The 18,394-nt window shown below is 45.1% G+C and overlaps 1 long non-coding RNA gene across 1 annotated transcript; it reads right to left on the minus strand.

Moving 5' to 3' along the window:
- Nucleotides 1-10,457: 10,457 nt before the first annotated feature.
- On the minus strand, nucleotides 10,458-17,496 carry LOC108349642 (uncharacterized). The gene is made up of 3 exons (XR_015652581.1): nucleotides 17,241-17,496; nucleotides 12,606-12,801; nucleotides 10,458-10,630 (listed from the first exon to the last, which is right to left on the minus strand). It is a non-coding gene; the product is annotated as an uncharacterized LOC108349642 (long non-coding RNA).
- Between the last annotated feature and the right edge of the window lie 898 nt (nucleotides 17,497-18,394).

The following is an 18,394-nucleotide window of genomic DNA, read 5'->3' on the forward strand; positions in this document are numbered from 1 at the left end:
GTTTTCTTTCAGAGATGTAGCATTCCATCAGACCATCTGGGATCCCGCTTGTGACCATGCTTCTCTGTCTAATGAACCCCCTTTCTGTCTAGCGAACCCCCTTCCCCTGGCTTAGCTCTGGGAAGATCACTGATTCAATCTGTGCTGTGAGAAAGAGACACATCTTGGAGCTGTGTGAGGTGGGAAAAGCCCTCTTTGCCCCAAATATGAAAACACAACCCTAGGAGAGGGCATTTATCACCATGTAGGAAAAAACTACTCAGAATAGCCCATGGAGAGAGCTGCAGAAGCAAGATACAAAGACAGATTCTGTGCATCATTGGAGGGTCTGGATCAAGCTGTGCCAGAAGCACTGTATAGTGACATATAAGTTAGTAGAGCCCCCCACGCCCGCCTAAACTAGTAAATTTGAGTTACAACTGGTCTAGCTTCCCTGGAGAGAGACACAATCAGAGACCCAAGCACTCAAATATGCACAGTAAAGACAGACCGAAATACAGGAAGTCCAAAGTCCTGCGGGAGATTCTCAAGGTTTTCTCTAGTCTGTCTGCCTCTAAAGAGGTTGTGGGACATGACAGTGACCAACGATCTGGAAAGACCTAGCTACTGTTTCCTGCGGCTCCTCACCAAGCAACATTGACTTGCCTACAGAGTACATAACTCACTGATTTTATGGAGTAGGAAGACAAACGCAGGGCATGAAACGTCTATGTGGCTCTCTCCTTCACGTGAAACCAACCTGCCAGACAACAGAGGCAGTTGAGAGGACAGTGGAGGGACAGAGGAGAACAGGACACACCCGAGGACTGTATTCCAGACCCACCCCAGAGCCGGGCTTTCTGGGAAAGGGGCAGGCTGTCCTTGAAGAAGAGACATCCCACTTCTGTGAAACATCAAATTACCTGCCTCAGTTACTGTTCTATTGCTTTGATAAGACACCAGCCAAGGCAACTTACAAAAGAAAGTGTTTAATTAGGCCTACAGTTTCAGAGGGTTAGAGTCCATGGTGGCAAAAACAACCTGCGTTCGTACCCAGCTATGAAGCTGAGAAAGAGGGCACTGGGAACTGCAGAAATGCTTTGGAAAAAAAAAGCTGATCCCGGTGACACACCTCCTAATCTTTCCCAAACAGACCCATCAATTGGGAACCAAGAATTCAAAACTAGGGGTTCATGCTCATCCAAACCACCACAGACAGTTAGGAGAGCAGTTAAAGTTGGAGTAAGATAACCCGTGTTCTGGGCTGGAGGGAGGGCTCAGTGGTTGCAAGCGTTTGCTGCTTTTGCATAGGACCCAGGTTTATTTCTCAGTACCACAGAGTGGCTCACAACTGCCTTTAACTCCAATTGCAAGCCAGGCTCGGTGGAGCGCTCCATTAATCCCAGCACTCGGGAGACAGATGCAGGCAGATCTCTGTGAATTTGAGGCCGGCCTGCTCTGTGTGGTGAGTTCCAGGACACCAGGGCTACGTAAGGAGATAAAACAAAACAAAAGAGGAGGAAACTCCAGTTCCAGGGGATCCAACCCCGTCTTCTGGTCTCCACAGACACTGCGCACATGTAGCTCACAGACATGCGTGCAGGCAGGACACCCACATGCATAAAATAAAAATAAATGCCATTATACAAACAGCCTGTGCTTGTTTCGGCCAGGGTTACCAAGGAAATGTGAGAATATCTAGCAAACTGTTGCCATTGACACAACCCTTCTTTGTGAATTTCTTGTTACTCAATAGATTGTGACACTGTGGGAAGACGCAGACCTCTTCCTCCACCCCTCCTCCTCTTGTTCTTTTTGTGACAGTATCTCACCGTATAACTCTGGTTGGACTAGAACTCATTATATAGACCTGGCTGGCCTCAAACTTACAAAGATCTACCTACCTACCTCTGCCTCCCAAGGGAAAGTGTACACCACCATGCAGTCTATCGATGTTCCTGTGCTCATTCCAAACAGAGTTGTTTAATAGTCCTGTAAGATGGTTCAGTGGGTAAAGACATTTGGCTGCCCAGCCTGACCATCTTGCTTAGTCCCTGGAACCCACATGGTAGCAAGATAGAACTGATTACTAAAAATTCTCCTCTAACCTCTCTACACACAGTGTGGTACATACAACACACAGACACACACAGACACACACATACACACAGAGAGAGAGAGAGAGAGAGAGAGAGAGACAGAGACAGAGACAGAGACAGAGACAGAGACAGAGACAGAGACAGAGACAGAGAACAAACTTAAAAACAGGTTAAGCAGATAGGCTAGGAACCCCAGCATCGAGGAACAGAAACAAGAAAAGTTTAAGGCCAGCCTGAACTACACAGGAAGGACCTGTCAAAAGAAAGGAAGGAAGGAAGGGGGAGAGAGAGAGAGAGAGAAAGAGAGAGAGAGAGAGAGAGAGAGAGAGAGAGAGAGAGAGAGAGAGAGAGGAGGCACAGTAAGTGTCAGGTGTCAGGAGAAGCTGCAGCATGGAACCACTTCCCACCCCGTCAACCCCTGCTCACAACCAAGCTTCGTGACTGGCCAGTTTCTGCTTGGCCTTCACTTCCTCATTACCTCCTTTCTTGAGGCTTCTGTGTCTGCTATGCCACACAGACACCTCCTGGACAAGACCAATAGTAATCCTGTGACCGTATTATTAAATGCTTCTTTTTGGTTATCTAATACTCTAACCTATTTAGAATCATTTTTGTTCGGATTTTACTTCAGGTGTTGATAGCAAAGTTTTGTAGACTTTATAAACAAATCATTCTTATTCTTTCCCACAGTTTGTTTTATTTGGAACTTCCTATGTGTCTAAATCCAGATCTAAAGTTGAGAATAAATCATCTGTAAATTAAAAAAAAAAAACAGGGAAAAGAAACATTGTAGCCCATGGGTTCTTTCTTCCACCCTTCTCCACTCCCTTTCTTCCACCTTTTTCAACCCCCAAACACAGATAGGAGAGAGAAAAGGTTAGAGAGCAAAGGAAAGAGATCCCAGCATAAAGTTAGGAGTCAGAAAGGGGGCAATGCTATCGCTAGACTACGTCCTGATGATTGGGGATGTTGAGTTCCTTAGGTCAAGGTTGATCTTTGCTGTCGGGATTTCTAATTATTATTTCCTCCTCCTGCTCCTCTTCTTCCTTCTCTGCACACGACTACTTAACAAGCTGTGGCAAGCAGCAATCAATAATCAACATCCCACCCTGCCTCCTGGGGATGTGTATACCCTCTGAGAAGTCCCCAGAATTCCAAATGTCACACAGTCGTAGAAACTATCTGCAGCTGGCAAAACCATGCTTCAGCTAGAGCACGAGGCAAATCACAGTCAGCTGCTGTGAAGCAGCCCCATGTCCCACACCTGGGATTAATCAAAATCATATTCTTATATTTCTGCGGTTTTTTAAAAATTTCTTTTATTTATATGAGTACACTGTAGCTGTCTTCAGACACACCAGAAGAGATCATCAGATCCCATTACAGATGGTTGTGAGCCACCATGTGGTTGCTGAGAATTGAACTCAGGACCTCTGAGTCATCTGTCCAGCCCTATTTTTGTGTTTTTTAAGGAAACTAAAATTCCAAAATTCTCACTACAAAGCACCTCTTTTTCTCTGTGGTTCATGGGACAAAACTCAGGGCCTGGGCATGCTGGGCAGTTGCTCCACAGAGCCATCCCTCCAGCCCCTCCAGTGTCTTCCTTCACTTGATACCATATGCCAAGCCTCTACCCTTTCTTATGGTAACAGCAGCATCCCACATTATTTCATATATACCTGTAGCCTCAATCACCATCTGGAGTTGGCAATCTGCACCCTGTATCTATGGCTCAAACCCCTGCCCCTGAACCTGTGGCTCTGACGTGTATGACCTAGTAACTCCTCAGGGTGCTGCCACCATGGGGAGAAGGAGTTCTTGGCCTTGAGTCTTTCCCTTTCTCACCATCTCACAGAGGCTGTCTGACTCAGTTCTTATTCTGTTGCGCTAGGCCCTGACCATACTGTTGGCCGTCTCGCCTTCTGAATCCACTGAGCATTTCTTTCTCCCACAGCCCACTTAGAATGTTGCTAGCACTGCTTCCTAAAAGGCAAATCTAATCACAGCAGCGTCTGGTTGTTTCTTCCTTTTTTGTTTTCAGATATGTCTCTCTACCTGGAGCCTAGACAGACTTCAGATTCATGATCCCCCTGCCTCTGCCTCCCAAGTTCTACTGCAGGTATATGCTATCATGCCCAATTTATCACGTATGCCTGCGTTGGAAAACTCTGTCATGCTAATAAGTTGGGTTGTGCTCCTGCTTTGAGCATAATATTTTCACAATGTATTCATTTCTTATATTCAAAGTACTCTTCAATGACATCCCAGGTCTGAATTTTTTTTTTTTTTGGTCTTTTTTTTTCCCCCCCCGGAGCTGGGGACTGAACCCAGGGCCTTGCGTTTGCTAGTCAAGCGCTCTACCACTGAGCTAAATCCCCAACCCCCCAGGCCTGAATTTTTTCCCCACATTCCTTAACCACTAGACAAGCTGCAATCAGTCACTGTACAGAGTTTTCCCTTTCTGTCAGTTCCACAGAGCCCTGCCAGTTCTCCTGGGTTCTACTTGTTTTCAGCCTTAATTAGGTTGACTTGGTGTCCACCACAAAGGGCCCCCACCAACCTGACAAGTATTGGCTTAGCACCATTGAGTGTAGGCACACCCAAGTGTGGACTTGGCACTTAAGGTTCTAGCAGCTTCGTGAATTCCACAACGGCTGAGGGCCTACTTCAACTCTTGTGAAGCAGAACTGATGGCCATGCCTGCCTCTGTCATGGCGCTGGGATGAGGAGTTATGGGTGCAACCAAGTTTCTGCCTCCTGGACTCCACAATGTCGGGGAAAAGTGAAAACAAAATAAATCTTGGAGAAAAAAAAATCTTTGTGGTTTTAGTGAAGTTCATCTTGTCTATTTTTAACTTCTGCTGTGCCCTGGGTGACATATGAGTGAAGCCACAGTCAATCCCAAGGCTGTAAAGACTCAGCCTTAAGATTTCTTTACTGCTTTAGCTTTTACATTTGGAATTTCATCTGCTCAGTTGGCTTTTGTATATGGCATAAAGTCACAACTCCAAATTTACTGTTTAATACACGTGTGTGTGTGAGTGTATGTGTGTGTGTATGTGTGTGTGAATGTATGTGTGTGAGTGTGTGTATGTGTGTGTGAGTGTATGAGAGTATGTGAGAGTGTGACTGTGTGTGACTGTGTGTGACTGTGTGACTGTGTGTGTGAGTGTGTGAGTGTGCATGAGTGTGTATGTGTGAGTGTGTGAGTGTGAGAGTGTGTATGAGTGTGTGTGTGAGTGTGTGTGAGTGTGTGAGAGTGTATGTGACTGTGAGTATGTGAGTGTGTGTGAGTGTGAGTGTGTATGAGTGTGTATGTGACTGTGTGTGAGTGTGAGTGTGTATGAGTGTGTGTGTGAGTGTGTGAGTGTGAGAGTGTGTATGAGTGTGTGTGTGTGTGTGTGAGTGTGTGAGTGTGAGAGTGTGTATGAGTGTGTGTGAGTGTGTGTGAGTGTGTGAGAGTGTATGTGACTGTGTGTGAGTGTGTGAGTATGTGACTGTGTGTATGAGTGTGTATGAGTGTGTATGTGAGTGTGTGTGAGTGTGAGAGTGTGTATGTGAGTGTGTATGTGAGTGTGTGTGAGTGTGTGTGAGTGTGTGAGAGTATATGTGACTGTGTGTGTGAGTGTGTGTGTGTGTGTGTGTGTGTGCGTGCGTGCGTGTGTGTTGTCCATGAATACTCTATCTATTCAGAAGCTGTTCTGCTCTCCTCTGCATTGTCTCGGCATCCTTGTCCAAAATCTATTGACTAATTAGTACTGTGGATTTCTCCCTGAACACTCTATTCCAACCCATCAATCTGTGGAGATGTTTGTTTTGTTTTGGTATATTTGGTTTGGTTTGGTTTTGGTTTGGTTTGGTTTGGTTTGGTTTGGTTTGGTTTTGAGATGAGTTCTTAGCAGTCCTGGGTGGCCTGAAACTCTCTATGTCAACCAAGCCCTGAACTCACAGATACCCACCTGCCCTCTGCTCCTGAGGGCTGGGATCCAAGGCGTGTATGACCAAGCCTAGCTTGTGGATACATTCTTAAGCCACCGAGTACTGGTCTCTGTGGCTTGGTAGTACATTTTAAAGAGGAGGAGAGTGAGTCTGTTAACTTGATTTCTTTGATGGCCCGGATGTGGCAGCTTACATCTGTAATCCCAGCCCTCAGGAAGCAGAGGCAAGGAGACAAAGGTTTTGAGGCCAGCCTGGGCTATAGAGGAAAGCCATATCTCAAAAAAAGGAGGAAGTGAGACTGAAGAGATGGTTCAGTGGTTAAGAACACTGGCTGCTCTTCCTGAGGACCTGAGTTTGTTTCCAAGTCCCTACATGGTAATTCATAACTGGAACACGAGTTCCATAGAATATGACACCCTCTCTTTTAGGTCTTTTAGAGCACTAGGCACACTGTTGGTGCACATACATGTGTGCAGACACCCATACACATAAGACACCGATACTTATTTAAAGGGAAGGAATGGGGAGGATAGGGGGAAGGAGGAGGAGGAGGGGGAGGAGGAGGAGGGGGAGGAATTGGGGAAGAGATCTGTGGGAAAGCACTTGACAGTCAAGTATGAGGACCTGAGTTCAGATCTCTAGAACCTATGGAGGCGTAGCCAGCATCTGTAATCTCAGAGCTGATATAGCAGCATGGAGACACAGCAAGAGAGTCCTGGCATATTCTGAGAGCAACAAGAGACAGCAGGGCAGAAGGTAGAGACTGGCACCCACGTTATCCTCTGACTTCTAGCTCCATGACACAACATAGAGTGAGCGTGCTTCCATATGTGTATACACATACATCATACACACCAGATTTATCTTTGTAAAAAAGAGTCTGACATGGGGACTATGGTAGCTGTTAAGGCCTAGGTAAAATATTAAGGCCTAAGTAACTGTTGCCTGTCTAGCCTGCCATTTTGTGCTGTTACTAATGTTATAAGGAGACTTTCTGACATGCTGTTACTGATGTTACCTAGGATGTTCTGTGTCTTGGAAGCTAATCACAACAGAAGTCAGTTAGACCTGCTTTGTGTAGTTAGCCACAGTAAGTGTGGACCCAAACCAACCTCCCAGCCACATTTCCTGCACCTGTGCATGAGCTTTTAGGGTATTTGCCTCTATAAGCTGCCCCTGGATGGACCTCAAGGTAAGAGAGACGCAATCTCCTATTTAGAATAAAACTTTCATTTTAAATAGGGGTTGAATAACATTTAGGTTTCCAAAACTTTCCTGGGATCTGACATCCTACTTGGCAGAAAGAGACACATATGTGGGTAACTGATGTCCTGGTTGACAAGTTGAGACATGAATGTTAGACAAGTCCCATCCCAGTTGACAAGTTGAGACGTGAATGTTAGACAAGCCAGTCCCCTGCCAAAGTCGATTACCCCAATGAGAACAGGATACGTGTACAACAAAGACACGTTCCTAAGGAAATCTCCCTGTCCCTGAACCCTGACTAGTAACCTGGCACAGATGTTTGTGGATTTTAGCCTTATAGGATCTTGACTCTGGTGTCTCGGTTCAGCTCCAGAGTCTGGACTGTGGCCCTGATTGATTAGTCCTGGAGTGTGTGCTCCATAAACTGTCCCTGTCTGACTGAGATCGGCAGTGTTCATGTGGATTGTGAGGCGACTCCTCGACTCCAACATTAGCCGCTTACTGCTGCTGTGGTAAAGCACCGTGAGCAAAAGAAACTTATGAAAGGAAGAGTTTATTTTGGGTTATGGTTCCAGAGGGGTTAGACTTTATTGTGGCAGGGAGGCAGGCAGCAGGTATGGTGGGTTCACTCAGACTCGCAAAGCCCACCCCCAGTGATGCACTTCCGCAAGCAAGACTCCACCTCTCAAAGGCTCCACAGACTCCCTAAATAGCATCAACAACTGGGGACCAAGTGTCCAAATAGGGACATCCTCATTCAAACTACACACTGGCCCATGCAATTTTAGCCCCTAGAAGGGATGGATTCAAGGCTAGCCTGATCATCATAGAGAGTTTCCGGCCAACCAGGGCTACATAGTGAGATGTCATAAAATTAATCAAATCAAAGAAAGAAAGAAAGGAAGGAAGGAAGGAAGAAAAAAGAAAAGATGAGGAAGAAAATAAAATAGGTTTGCTGTGTGTTAGTGAGATGGCTTCGTGTGTAAAAACACTTTTATGTGAGTCTGATAACCTGAGTTCAGTTCATAAAACCCTCACTGGAAGGAGATGGCTCTACAGTGGTCCAACCTCAAAGTTGTCTTTTGACTTTTCTCCTGTGTATTCCCCATCTCTCTGTCTCTGTCTCTCTCTCTCTCTCTCTTTTTTTTTTTTTTTGGTTCTTTTTTTCGGAGCTGGGGATCGAACCCAGGGCCTTGCGCTTCCTAGGCAAGCGCTCTACCACTGAGCTAAATCCCCAACCCCTCTCTCTGTCTCTCTTTCATACACACACACACACACAAACATACACTGAAAACTTTAAAAAATAGAAATTTAAAAGTTGTATTGAAATGATTAATTATTGCATATAATTGACTTTAAATTCTCTGACTTTGTGGTTTTTATTAATTAATCTTTTTTATTTCAAAATATATAGTATATCTTGGGTGTGGTGGCACATACCATTAATTTCATACTGAAGAGGTAGAGCAAGTAGGTTTCTGTGTATTCGAGGCCAGCTTGATCTACAGAGTGAGCTCTATGCTGGCAGGGGTAAATAGCGAGACCTTGCCTAAAAAAATGGAAGCATGTCAAGCAGTGGTGGTGCATGCCCTTCATCCCAGCACTCAGGAGGCAGAGGCAGGCAGAGCTCTGAGTTTGAGACCAGTCTGGGCTCCAGAGCAAGTTCCAGAACAGTCAGGGCAACAAAGAGAGACTCTGTATTGGAAAAAGGAAGGAAGGAAGGAAGGAAGGAAGGAAGGAAGGAAGGAAGGAAGGAAGAAAATTTAAAGATTTATTTATTTTATTTATATGAGCACACTGTAGCTGTTTTCAGACAGAAGAGGGCATCGGATCGCATTACAGATGGTTGTGAGCCAACATGTGGTTGCTGGGAATTGAACTCAAGACTCTGGAAGAACAAGCAGTGCTCTTTTTTTTTTTTTTCTCTTTTCTCTTTTTCGGAGCTGCGGACCGAACCCAGGGCCTTGCGGTTGCTAGGCAAGCGCTCTACCACTGAGCTAAATCCCCAACCTACAAGCAGTGCTCTTAACCACTGAGCCATCTCTCCAGCCCAGGAAGAAAATTTAAAACGTGTGTGTAAACCAGGCAGTATTGAAACATGCCTTTAATCCCAGCACTCAGGAGGCAGAGGTAAACAGATATCTAAGTTTGAGGCCAACCTGGTCTACAGAGTAAGTTCCAGGATAGTCAGGGCTACACAGAGAAACCCTGTCTCAAAGAAAATTAAAATTAAATCTAAATTTAAAAAATAAAATATAAAATGTGTGTGCATACCTGTGTGTGTGTGTGAGAGAGAGAGAGAGAGAGAGAGAGAGAGAGAGAGAGAGAGAGAGAGAGAGAGAGAAACAGACAGACAGACAGAGAGGGGGTACCTTTTAAAAATGTAAACTAGGACTTAACTGCAAACACAGAATTATAGGCCAATCTCCAGGATGTTTTACCTCGCTTAATTGAAATGGTGTATCTACTGGATAGCTGCTTCTCAAACACCTGAAAACCAACATTATGGTTTCTGTTTCTGAGTGTAACCATTTGATGCCCCACAGTAGAACCCACAAGGTTTGTATGGTGTATCTGACAATACTTCACTAGACACAATGTTTTCTTTTTTTTTTTTTTCTTCTTCTTTCTTTTTTCTTTTTTTCGGAGCTGGGGACCGAATCCAGGGCCTTGCGCTTGCTAGGCAAGGGCTCTACCACTGAGCTAAGTCCCCAACCCCGACACAATGTTTTCTTATTTCCCCTTCCCCCACCAAAAGAAAAATGTATCAATGTGGAAGCTGTTTTATGTTACAGTGTTTCCCATAGCATACCCTTTTGCCCACACTTATTTGCTTGCAAATGTTCATTGCAATAACTCTTTGTTCTGATGTGAGGCCTCTGGCTTTTGCTATGCTAACAATACTGGAGCCTCACTGGGACTCCTCTCTGATATCCTGTCATCACTGTGGGTCAAGGAGACCCTGTAGTTTTGGATCTGTAGGACTGGCTCCTTCATGCAGCAGTTAATTGATGGGATAGATGTTGAGGTGAGCCAGTTCAAAGTCCTGAATCTAGGCCTGAGAGGTATCTGAGCTGATCAACCCACCCACTTTCCCCCTGCCACGCCCTTAGGGCCCGCTCCCCAGCAACACTCCCTGTTGTCAACCCTTGATCACCAGTCAACATAGGTACCTCAAATGGGAGTCTGGGGATTAAAGGACAAGGACGAGAGAAGAGTGGAGCCAAGACAAAGTTCTGATCAAGGCTCAACTTTATTGCAAAGCAGCAGGCTTATAAAGGCAAAAATCATAAGTCCGACCCCTGGACGTGACTGATGACGTAGATCACCACGTGCCAGCAGCCAAAGGCATAGGTTTTCATTTCTCAGCACAGGTCCCAACTCCAGCGGGGAAATTCCACCAAGTGCTGTGATAGCAAAAATAGCTGATGTGTCAACTCCTGTTATGCAGGTCAGGGCAGAACCTCCACAACTCCTCCCCCCAGTCCTGCCCCCAACCAGGACCTGCTCTACCCTGCTGCCCAGGTGAGGTACAGGGACTGCTCTCCCAAATGTTGCAACCAGTGAGAGACAAGGCCAGTTTTCCCATTCTCATGACTCCTGGGTCAGCTGCCATAGATGGTGAGGGACAAGGGACAAGGAGATAGGCAGCTCTCCTTCATCCTTGCCACCACACAGCAGACAAGAAACAGAGCCAGCTCCCCTGTGCCCACACCCTTAGGCCGGTTCATCAGAGCCCCAGTCCAGGGTCAACTCTACTGTAGACACAATGTTTTCAAGGTGTGCTATATGGTAGCATACAATAATACTCTTTTTATAGATGAATAATAATAGTTCACTTGTATGTATCTCGATTCCTTTTTGCTAGGTTCTCTCTCTCTCCCTCTTTTCCCCCCGCCCCTGCCCCATCTCTCTCTGTATGTGTATCTGTGTGTGTATGTGCATGTGTGCACGTGTGAGTGTGTGCACACATCTGTGGTAGGGGCCACATGGGTGACAATCCTTAACTTCCAGCTTGTTTCTGCCAGGGTCTCTCTTGTTCACCATCATGCATGCCATGCTAGCTATCTCAATGTGGGTTTAGCAACTCTCCTGTCGATACCGCCTCATTTTCTTATAAGGGGTACTGGGATTATAGACTTACCCCACTGTATCCAGTTTTACTTGGATTTGGGGATCTGAACCCGGGTTGTCAGTCTCAACTGGGCACACAGTTAACTGGTTAGGCTATCTCTCTAACCCCACACTTTATTCATCCATCAATAGGCATTTAAGGCTGTTTCCATCTTTGAGCAATTATAAATAGTACTGTTTGAGAGTCTGATCTCAGTTCTGCGTTCTTTGAAGCAGACGCAGTTCTATATTTACCTTTTGGAGCAACCACTACACCGCTTTCCAGGGCAGCTACACCTTTGTAAAGGTTTTTACTTTGGTGAGTCTTCAAAATGGCTCAGAGGGTCAATGTGCTTGTCACTAAGCTGGATGACCCAAATTTGACCCCTGGGCTTCACATGGAAGGAGAGCATGGACCCTCGCAAGTTGTCTTCTGACCTACACACTAAAGACATATCTGCGTGTGCATGTTCTTGCGTGAGTAAACACAGCGTGGCTCCTAGGTAGAGGACAAAGGTCCCTACCTTTCATCTTATCTACGAGAGGGCCTTTCTGCCATTGCCTGATGCCCTGAGCATCAGACTAGCTAGCCTCTGTGTTCCAGAGAATTCTGCCATCTCCACCCCAGTCTTGCTGTAGGAGCTCTGGAACTGTGGAGAATCACGACTGTGTCCATGTTTACCCGGGTTCAAATTCCGCTCCCCATTCCTGAACAGCCTGCAACTACACTCTTTACATGCTCACCAACAACCAGTACATGAATTGAAAAAAAATCATGATATCTATTTAGTGTCTGTGGTGGGGACACTATGCATGTGTAGACGTCAAAGGACAACACTTTTGGAGGGTCAATACCTCCCCTCTCACGAATGTGTACTATTTGGGTTGAACTCGGACGCTCAAGCGTCGGGCATATCTGCCTCCTGAGCTATCTCAGTGGTCCCAAGGTTTACATTTCTCTACACTTTTTTTTACATTTTAAAAAAAGATTTATTTATTTATTATAGGTGAGTACACTGCAGCTGTCTTCAGACATGCCAGTAGAGGGCATCAGATTCCATTACAGATGGTTGTGAGCCACCATGTGGTTGCTGAGAACTGAACTCAGGACCTGCGGAAGAGCAGTCAGTGCTCTTAACCACTGAGCCATCCCTCCAGCCCTCTCTACATTTTTTTGTTACTGTTGTTTTTTGAGACTGTTTCTCTGTGTAGCCCTGGTTGTCCTGGAACTTCTCTGTAGACCAGGCTGTCCTTGAACTCACAGCTTACCTGCCTCTGCCTTCAGAGTGCTGCTGGATTAAAGGTGTCACCACCACCATTTCTTTACGTTCTTGTCAACACTTAGGTCTTCTGATTCTTCCCATTCGGCTTATCATAGTTGTCCTAACGGTGGTGAGGTGAAATCTCACTGCGGCTTTCATTTTTCTCCATCATAATTAATCTTCAGTGAATCCCTTAGGATACTCTGTGAATGAAGTCATTTTCAAGTATAGTTTTAATTCTCTTTTCCTTTCTGTGAGATCAAACTTAGAGTCTTATGCCTGCTAGGTAAGTGGCCTACCGTCTGAGCTATCTTCTGTCAAGCTATATTTTAACTCTTGGGTACCTGTTAACGCCATTTTCTTCCTTGGTTTTCGTACATAGAACTTGTTTTCAAACTTCAATTATCTGTAAAGAATAGTTTTTATCTATTTGGGGGATACATGAGACAATGTATCTTCTCTCCCACTCCCCAGGGCACCACTAGACATCCTCTCCCACTCTCATGTCCTCTTCTGTTGTCCTTGTAACATACTAAGCCCAGTTCCCCCCTTCTGGAGCACTGACTGAGTTTGTTGGCTTGATCTTGTGCAGATGACCACAGCTGCCGTGAGGGCAACGACCATGTCACATCCAGAAGACAGCATCCCAAGGCGCTCCTCCCTGCCTCCTGCTCTTATGTTCTTCCTGGCCCTTCTTTCAGGATGTTCCCTGAGTCTCCCCTAGGACTAAATAGTCAACAGTGATTTATTCTCAGCCCTTTGGTTGTTTGTAGGACTCCACATTAACTGTTGCCCACTGTAGGAAGAAGCTTACGAAGGCTGAGAACAGCATGAATTTATCACTATAATCATAAATACTTAGAAAGCAGTTTGAAAACATATCCATCCACCCCAACAGTAGTGGGTCCTCCCCCACCCTATCATGAACTACAGGGACATTGGCTTTGGGCCAGGTTTACAGTCAAGCAAGAAATGCCTTCTGGGGCAGGAGAGATGGTTCGGTGGTTAAGAGCACTTGCTGCTCTTCCAGAGGACCCAGGCTTTTTTTCCATCACCCAAATAGCTTCCAATTCCACTTCCAGAGGATCCGACTCCCTGTTCTGACCTCTAGAGGCACTTCTTGCATATGGCACACACAAATACATGCCAGGCAAAACACCAAAATAATTCCCTTCTGTGAAGTAGGCTTCAAATCCAATCAGAAAGAATTTGGTTGCCCCCTAATGTTCATGCACTATTGCACCAGTAGGCAGGTATATCTCGCCTTGCAGGTCAGTATTGTAGCATGCAGGATTCACCACTGGGGAAGACCACTGATGACTTTTCTCCTCTAGTAACCTGTCTAGCTCTTAAAAAAAAAAAAAACACACTTTTAAAAAAAGATTTATTTATTTTACATATTTATTTTATATATGTGAGTACACTGTTGCTCTCTTCACACACACCAGAAGAGGGCATCAGATCCCACTACAGATGGTTGTGAGCCATGTGGTAGCTGGGAATTGAACTCAGGACCTCTGAAAGAGCAATCAGTTCTCTTAACTACTGAGTCATTTTTCTAGCCCACCGGCCTAGCTTTTAACAATCTTTTATTCTCAAACTTAGACAGGGTTAAATATTGAATCCTATCAGCAACAAAACCAGCTTCTTCATTGAGATCCAGGCTGGAGGTTCAAACCCAGTAAAGATTATCTCTGTTTTTAAAAAAAAAAAAAAAAAAAGACTGTGGACAGGAGAGATGGCTCAGTGGTCAAGACAATTGACTGCTCTTCTAGAGGTCATGAGTTCGAATCCCAGCAACCACATGGTGGCTCACAACCATCTGTAATCTGTAATCTGGTGTGTCTGAAGACAGCTACAATGTACTTATATATAATAAATAAATAAATCTTTTAAAAAAAGACTTATACGGAGAAACTCTATCTGGAAAAAAATTAAATAGGTAGATAGACAGATAGATGGATAGATATTTTCTTAAATCCTGAAAACAGTGTGGTGACACATGCCTTTAGTCCTAGCACTTGGGAGGTGAGGCAGGTGGATCTGTGGTTCAAGGGAAGCATGGTTTTCATAGGAGCTCCAGAGCAGCCAGGGCTACATAGTGAGACCTGGACTCAACAAACAATAAATAATTGAGGGGCCAGAGAGGTGACTCACTGGTTAAGAGCAGCTGCTCCTCCTTCAAGGACCAGAGGTTAGCTCTGAGAACCATGTTGGGTGCCTGTAACTCCAACCCCAGGGAATCCCACGCCCTCTGCTGGCCTCAGTGGGCACCTACACACATGCGCACATCACATGCACAATAATAACATAGATATTTTTAAAAGAGTGAGAAAATATACCCATCTGCCAAAATGTTTTATAAAAACATGGCATTCTCCAGCGTTGGCAGAAGAACAATTCCCTAAGTTTTTTATGGATTCCAGGCCATAGCAGAACAAAACTGTGGATCCCAGAACCACAAAGACGGCAACATTTGCCAGTGTATGCTACCTTAAAAATGCCACCGCGGCACAGCCCCAAAAGAAATCCAGCCACCCCGTATTTCAAAACAAAACAAACCTCTCTTTTTCTCTTTGTCCAACTTCTACACGTTATCCGAGGAAAAGATTCAAAGCCTAAATAAAATTGTAAAACATTCAGGGGGCTACAGGATGAATCAGTTTGCGAAGGCTGCAAACCTGGAGACCCGCCCATGCTTTGATCCCTGGAACCCGTATACGGGGGCAGGAAGGGACCAACTCCACACAGTTGTCTTCTGACACTCTCACCAAGCATGCATACACGCAGGCATCATGTACACACACACACACACACACACATCGTGTACACACATATATCATGTGCACACACAACAATTATAAACAAATAAAAAATCGTCAAAAGGAAACTATTTCCAGAATGGCAGACCAGATGCTTCTGCATCTGAAAAGGTTCATCCAGGTCCCTCTACTACAGTCAGCAAGAGCATCTTCGGTTTTGGGGCCAGATTTCTAGAAACTTGCAAGACTAAGACTCTCAAATTTCTCCCAGGGAGGGGCCTGAAGACCCCTTGAAAGACAGCCACGGCCCGTCTAAGAAAATCACCAGGAACTTTTAAACTATGAATCCAACTTGTCGTGTCATAGTAAGTAAGACAGGCATGCAAATATTATTTTTAAGATTTATTTATGTATTTTATATCTGAGTGTTCTATCTGCACGTGCACCTGCACCGCTAGAAGGGGGTCAGGTTCCATTACAGATGGTTGTGAGTCACCATGTGGGTCCTGGGAATTGAACTCAGGACCTCTGGAAGAGCAGCCTGTGCTCTTAATCACTGAGGCATCTCTTCAGCCCAAGGCATCTATTGTCTGACTAAAAAGGTCCAAATCTCCCCTATAAACCAAAAGTAGAGAGGACGCCATCTTTGACTTCTTCAGAGATGCATTTCCCACTGTTATTGATAATAAGACTTTTTTCCTCATATAATAATCCTGATTATGGCTTCCCTCCCTCTACTACTGGCAGTTCCCCCCCATCCCCTACCCTCCCCCCAGATCTACTTCCTTTCTCCTTTTAGAAAACAAACAGGGTGGTGGCGGAAGCAGAGGCAGGTGAGTTCCAGGCCAGCCTGGTCTACAAACAAGTTTCCAGACAGCCAGAACCACACAGAAATCCTGTCTGAAAAAAACCTAAAGAAAAAAAAAAAAGAAATGGACTTCTAAAGGATAATATAATATATAACATAATTAACACAATATAATACAGTATAATAATAAGATAAAACAAAAACTAGCATATCAGAATAAGACAAAGAAAGCAGGAGGAAAGGCAGGAGACACAGACCTCGGTGCAGAGACCCACTTGTTAGCACACAGGAACTCAGTAAAAACCACTAAACTAGAATCCACAGTATATACACGAAGGAACTGTAGGGTCAAAAAGGAGAGAAAAATATAAATAAAATTAAATTTAAAAATAAGATAATGAGGAGGAACTGGAAAAAAGAAAAAAAGAAGAAGAAAAAGAAAAAAGGAAAAAAATGAAAAAAGGAAAAAGAAAAAGAAAAAAAATAAGATAATGAAAAAACAAAAACAATAAAAGGAAAGCCCTCACTCTGATTATGAGACAAGGAGCTGCCAAGATGCCCCAAGTTCTGCCCCAAGTTCTGCCCCAAGTTCTGCCCCAAGTTCTGCCCCAAGTTCTGCCCCAAGTTCTGCCCCAAGTTCTGCCCCAAGTTCTGCTCTTGTTGGCACCTGCTGCTGGGCAGGGGTCTTGGCCGCAAGAGTTTCCCCAGTGAGACTCCCCTGGAGGACACTGCATTGTCATTTGCAAGTGGTCAGTTGGAGATTGCTCCTGGCTTAGGGACGGGGCATGTGTCCATCTGGCGCAGACCTGTGTGGACCTGTGCCTGCTGCCTCCGTCTCTGTGAACTCATAAGCTTTGATATTGTTGATTCAGAGGGCCTTGTTCTCTGGTGTCCTCCTTGCCCTCTTTCTTACACTGTTTCCACCTTCTCTTCCTTGGGATTTCCTGAGCCCTGAGAGGAGGGATTTAATGGAGCCATCCCTTTTAAGGCTGTATATTCCAAGGTCTCTCATTCTGTCTGGCTGTGGGTCTCTGTATTTGTTCCCCTCTGGGCAGGAGGAAGTTTTTCTTACCTTGGGAGTCATTTTATTACTACTCTTCATTGTTGTTCTTGTTGTTCTTCTTCTTCTTCTTGCAGTTTGCTTGTTTTTGTTTGTTGGTTTAGAATAGTCGTATTAATTCTGCCCCAGGTCCCTGGTCTATCTAGTTTCAGGTTGTTGGTCACCCCAGCAGTGTCAGGTGTGGGTTTCATCTCATGGAGGGGGCCTTACGTCAAATCAGACACGGGTCGGTTACCCCGCAGGCTCTGTGGCACCATTGCACTAGTGTATCTGGCAGGCAGGACACCGGTGTAGATCAGAGGGTTGGTGGTTACACTTCCCCTTCGGTGGTGTGCAGAGTGCCTTCCTGTACCAAAGAATCTAGATGTCTAGAGGGAGGGGGACAGCACTGCTCGACTTCTCCGTGTTCAGTGAGTTGTGCTTTCTTCAGGCATGGGGCCATGCCATCAGTTTGTGGAGAACAACTTACAGTCTTGGCGACGACAACTTGATTTGTATGTGTGTGTTCCATGGGGTCTCTTTGGCTAACAACTTAGATATAACCCAATCCTGGTATTGGAAGCTTCCTTTGATGACAAGAGATGTCCAGTTAGAGCTCTGTCTCCCCCACTATTCAGCGATTTCATTTTGACCACCTTCAAATATGTGTATATTTCAAGAGGTTTCTTCTGTATTAGGTTTTCATACTGTCCTAGAGGAATTTTAATCTAGCAACATGGCTGCTCTGTCAAGGGATCACATCCAAAGACCTTCTAGGTCTATGTGATCTGGCTGGAATGCAGACACTCTTTTAGTACCACCTTTAATCCCAAACAATGAAAGTAAGGTCAGTTGAGAGAAGGAAGCAGCCATGTTTGAAAGAGATGTCTACTTGAGGAACAGAGAAAGTGACAAATCAGGGAATGATTTGGCAGAGTGGGTCAGAGACAGGATACACCCAGCTCTCATGAGACAGAGAGAAAAAGAGTGGGACTTAAAAGAGCAGTGCAGGAAGAGGCAATAGTCAGCTTGGCCAGTCATCTGGGAGTCAGTGAGTGCAGTGCAGTGGGGGTTGAGTTCATTCATGAGTTCATGCAGTTCAGTGCAGGGCGGCAGAGGCAGCTGAAGCCAGAGACTAAGGGGCCAGAAGATCAGAACTGATGTTATTAAATATCAGATATCGGCCC

Source organism: Rattus norvegicus, chromosome 1 (assembly GCF_021556685.1).
Source record: "Rattus norvegicus strain SHRSP/BbbUtx chromosome 1, alternate assembly SHRSP_T2T, whole genome shotgun sequence".
In the NCBI taxonomy this organism is placed as follows: domain Eukaryota; kingdom Metazoa; phylum Chordata; class Mammalia; order Rodentia; family Muridae; genus Rattus; species Rattus norvegicus.